This window comes from Thermobia domestica, chromosome 3, assembly GCF_964235325.1.
Source record: "Thermobia domestica chromosome 3, izTheDome1.hap1.1, whole genome shotgun sequence".
Lineage (NCBI taxonomy): Eukaryota > Metazoa > Arthropoda > Insecta > Zygentoma > Lepismatidae > Thermobia > Thermobia domestica.
The window spans coordinates 108,252,725-108,258,490 of record NC_137456.1 but is presented as its reverse complement, the minus strand read 5'-3'; positions in this window follow the sequence as shown (position 1 = coordinate 108,258,490).

Genomic DNA, 5,766 nt, shown 5'->3' with positions numbered 1-5,766 from the left:
TGTTAACAAATGTATGTAACTACTCTGCCGTGTCGTGACAAAACGCTGTAACTTTGGCGAAGAAGTTTTGCGAAAATGAGCCTTAAAGTTTTCATCCGAAAATGTGATTTGTATCGTATAGAACCAGTGTATTTTGACTTTGGAAACACGTGGTCACATGTAATGTTACGTAAATGCATGTTGTGTGATTAAATTAGGTGAAAATTGATTGGTTGACCATTATTGCCTAGTTACACTGGTTCTACACGATACAGATCACATTTTCGGATGAAACCTTTAAGGCTCATTTTCGCAAAACTTTTTCGCCAAAGTTACATCGTTTTGTCATGACACGGCAGTACTACTACTACTACTACTGCTGCTGCTGCTATTATTATTATTATTATTATTATTATTATTATTATTATTATTATTATTATTATTATTATTATTATTATTGGTTTTAAATATCTCCTGATAGTTGGAGGATAAACAGTAACATGGAGAATGTTTCAAAATTTTCAAATTTACCTTCAATGTAAATTGTGTTTCTCAAAGAATAGTTCGTGAACAACTAGTGATGCACAGTGCAAACTCGAGTGGACGATGTAAAATATTACAATCATATCCAAGAGATGTATCAAGTGCAATATGCACTACTTTTTTTTTTTTGAAACAGTATTCAAATGTTAAGTAAGGGAAGAAAAAAATAGTATTAGGTAACATTTGATTGTTTTAGTTTTGTGAAACAATTTCTGAGAAATTATTTTTGTACGTACGTACTCACAAAAGTTACTATTAAAGTTCCCCACTTCAAGGCAATAGAAATATCTAAATGCATCAAGTTGCAGTGATGGGTGTTAAATTCAAATAATAGATATTCTTTTTTTCTAAGTAGCCCTATACTAAGTAAAGAACCACTGTAGCGTATTCGGTAAGGTATCCGAGTTCAATTCCCGATGGGAGACGGAGTTTTTTCATTCTACCTAGTTCCAATGCAGCTCTAAAGTTCACCCTGCCTTTGTGAAGTTGGTACTCAGTTCAATCTGGATACCAGAGGAAATAGATACTACATACGAATAATGACACTCCATTCTCATTTGCGGGCAATAAAACTGACCAACGAAAAAGCTGAAACAAACGGTTTACAAAGCATCTAAAACCAGGGATGCAAATAACCACTCGCCCACTCGCCCAGGGCGAGTGGTTCATCGGTGCGCGTGAGTTTTTAATATCACTATTAAAATGCCGAAGGTAAGTAAATGATTTCTATTGTGGGATGTGGTCTAGTAGCTTTTTTCTTGGGCTAGTAAAATTGTGTTACTTATTTGCATCCCTAATAGTGTAAACATTTAAGACTTAGTCTTTGATATATATATATATATATATATATATATATATATATATATATATATATATATATATATATATATATATATATATATATAGGGTGTTTAATAAGTAATGGTCATAAATTAAACCGTAGATAGTACATGACAAAACTAACAAAAAAGGCTTAGTAAACATGTGTCCGCAAACGCTTCGTAACGGAGATAGGGGCTGTCGAAAGTGTGGGAAAATGAAGCTTAGAGACGAATATCTCAAAAAGTATGAATCGGACAGAGGGCGGTCCAATGAATGACTATCGAAGTCACATTTGCGCTATGCAGAAATGCATGATTGATAACTCTGCAATGCGCGCAAGGGATTCCCCAAAGAAACGGAGGGATTCCCGGAAAATTGCCAAGGAAAGGGAGCACGAGATGAACATCGAGGGCGAGTCTATCCACCAGTAATTCATACGTCGTGGTACCAGGTCGAAAGCTCGAAAAGATACAAAATGGCGCACAATGTTTACGTGCCGTGTGTGGTTGCATAACCAACAGGAAAGGAGAGAGGCAATCGAAGAAAGGTGGTTGTGCATGTTCTGAACTACTTCAGAGCACATTCCTAAGACGAATGCACATGTACAGAGTAGTCCTTTACTGTACCAATACCAAGGTAAAACAAACGATGCGCGAAAATGAATGGAATGGCCGAAAGGAAGACTGGTAGTACATGCAAGCCAGCTGGAAATACTGAATCGGGGTTGCAACAAACGTTGAGCTCACCTTGGATGCATGATGTTACGGGTTCAAATCAACTGAAGTGCCCACTGAATGCAGTGGTTCTGATCTCAGATTTTCCAAATCGTAGGTCCCGTCCTTCGAAGCTCCTAAGCTCGTTTAAAACAACAATAACTCAATCAATCGAGCGCCTGTAGGTTGCTCATTATTTGGTTCATCCCTTGTACGTATACGTAAAGAAAAAAAAAACTGTGCACGCAGATCTGTCAATCAGCTGGTAAACCAGGAAATATGGAATGGAAGAACACTACATTGTTTCGATTACAGACGTGAATTGGAAACACGCTTGCCTTTCCACGTTTGTTTGTTATGTTGCCTGAAGGGTTCTGCTACAGGTCTGCATGCTTTCTTCGTACCGGAGTAGTCGCTTGGGAGAATGATTCAGCGTGTAGAGGTTCGTTATCTTCACTTGTCTTTCTCGCCTACAGTGAATGTAGTAGTTTTGTGTGTTGAAGAGGTGTCAAACGCGCGTGCCTTTACAGTGTTGTGGATGTACTTACTTCATCGTATTGCGGGGAACAGTGCAATAGTTTCAGTAGTGTTGCAAAGCCACGGGGATACTATTGTGCAGTGTTAATTAGTGCTATTAGTGTGTTGCTAAATTATTGTTTACCTTGCCATTGATACAATGTACAATAATATTGAGTATGCTGACATGCACTTTATGTACGGCAAAGCAAACGGGAATGCGGTAGAAGCCGTTAGGTTATATCGCGAGACTTTCCCTACGAGACACCAATCAGACCGAAGAACATTCCTCAGAATACATCAGTGGCTACGAGAACATGGGAGCTTTACACATTGTTCCAGGCCGGGAAGGCCAAGGACAGTACGTACTCCTGAATTAGAAGAACGCGTACTACAGGCAGTGGACGAAAACCCAGGAACGAACACAAGACGTGTGGGACTTGCCGAACGCGTATCCAATGCTCTCGTATGGCACATTCTCCATGAACAGCAGTTGTACCCATCACATCTGCAACGTGTCCAACCTCTGCCCTCCCACAGACTTTCCGACGAAAATGCAGTTTTGTCGGTGGCTTCGCAGATAAATTACTGGCAATCCTCATTTCATTGATGACGTCCTATTTACTGAGGAAGCACAATTCACCCGGAATGGCATTGTTAATTTTCACAATTCTCATGTATGGGCCCCTAAGAATCTACATGCAATAGTGGAGTTAGAACATCAGCGTAGGTTTTCCTTAAATGTGTGGGTTGGACTCTTAGGTGAACAGCTCGTAAGACCATTCTTTCTTCCTAATGCATTAACTGCAGTCTCATATTTGGATTTTTTCTCCAACACGGTTTGCCGCTTCTACTCGAAGATATACCTCTCGATAGGCGTCAGCGACTGTGGTTTATGCATGATGGAGCGCCAGCACATCTCTTTAATTGTGTCAGAGAACATTTACATTCCCAATTCGGACGAAAGTGGATAGGACGTGGGGTTCCTATTGCTAGGCCACCGCGCTCCCCGGACTTAAACCCTTTAAATTTCTTTCTTTGGGAGCCATGTGAAATCGCAAGTTTATTTTACCCCTGTTGCAACATTAGAAGACCTTCGAGAAAGGGTGGAACAATGGTGCGGACATATTTAACAGGATGCCAACATGTTATCACGAGTACGTGGATCTTTGCGAAAACGAGTACGAGCATGCATTCGCATGAATGGACGATACCTCCAACATTTACGTTAATGATAGAGAGACGTTAATTTCTCATGCATCTCTTCTGCGGTTACACATCTGGGTATTTACTGTTTACCTTATGATTAATACTGTACACATTACCAAAATTATTATTTCTGTTTGTTGATATGGAGAAACTCGACATGTCCATCATTTTTTGCTTGTTGTAATACACTTACGCGTTCAACATGCGGAATGTTTCAGATTCGCCTCCCACATACTCAAATGTTGTCATGCTTTTCCCATTGCAATCCAGTTTGCGGATATTCGTTACGTTAACTGCTTAGCACATAATGCTTCATCAGTGCCTTGCATACCGTTTGATTTACCTAAGTGCTGCCACACTTGTACGTATGCATTAATTGTCGGAATTCTTCCTGGAGCAATTTTGAACGTACATCCCCACACTTCGATTATCTCTCTCATTTCCTGCTGGTTATGCAACCACACACGGCACGTAAACATTGTCCGCCATTTTGTATCTTTTCGAGCTTTCGACCTGGTACCACGACTTATGAATTACTGGTGGATAGACTCGCCCTCGATGTTCATGTCGAGCCCCCTTTCCTTAGACAATTTTCCGGGAATCCCTCTGTTTCTTTGGGGAATCCCTTGCGCGCGCATTGCAGAGTAATCAACCATGTATTTCTGCATAGCGCATGTGTGACTTCGATAGTCATTCATTGGACAGCCCTCTGTCCGATTCATACTATTTGAGATATTCGTCTCTAAACTTCATTTTCCCACACTTTCGACAGCCCCTATCTCCGTTACGAAGCGTTTGCGGACACATGTTTACTAAGACTTTTTTGTTAGTTTTGGCATGTACTATCTACGGTTTAATTTATGACCATTACTTATTAAACACCCTATATATATATATATATATATATATATATATATATATATATATATATATATATATATATATATATATATATATCTGCAGCCTTCTATTATCATGCAAACATACCTACTCAGTAAAAATTGTTGTGTTAATTCAACATAATGGTTATCCCGAATTGTGTTGAAGTTTGGCATTCTTTGTGCTACTTCACCTTCATCGTACTTTGGAGTAAAATATTAAGATCGTTAAATCAACCTACTGACGCGATGAAAATTCATTTTAGTAACATACCATTGTCTGTAGAAGTTGCCGAACTACTACTTTTACAAAAACATTTTCTTTCTTACTAAATAAACATGACTATTATATGGGATACTAAACTGTGACATAAATTATTTATAAGTAGTTACAACGAACGAAATATAGCCAACGGCGAGACGAATATAGTGAACATACGAACAATATATGGCAGCATTTCTAATCATGTAAATGTTAGCAGCAATAAAATTACCGCAATTCATAGCTCGCAATCAAATTATCGTGTAAAGCTTTGCTTATGACAAGAAATAAAAACTAGTACAAATTCTCAATATCAGTTACTAGATATTTATAATATACTTGGAAGGTAATATACACGCTTACATTTAGTGTATCTTATTTAATACTCAGGGTATTGAGATGGATGTGATGTTTTACTGATCTTAGTAAATGAAATATGTCGCTGACCACTGATGAATAATACAGTTATTAATATCTCAATAACTTATGCACAGCTCTGGTGTTACTAACAATAAATGGTATACATACATCACCGTTGTGATGTTTGTATTTCCATGTTTCCTCATTCAATCACTTACTTCTGCAAAATGACCGCGGTGTTATTTTCACACCACTCAACACAGACTTTATATCAAATCAGCAATATTAGGATTGTGTTAACCTTAACACCGGACCCTTTCTGTTGGAATAACATGTTAAAATGATAGTTATGTGGGAATTATTAGCCTGTTATAAAATTAAGTTGTTTTAACACAATCTCTTGCTGCGTACTTTCTAAAAGTAAAGGAGTAAGAGGAGAAGCTGTCGAATTTTTATACTGAAGATAGGAAAGAAAATATCTAAC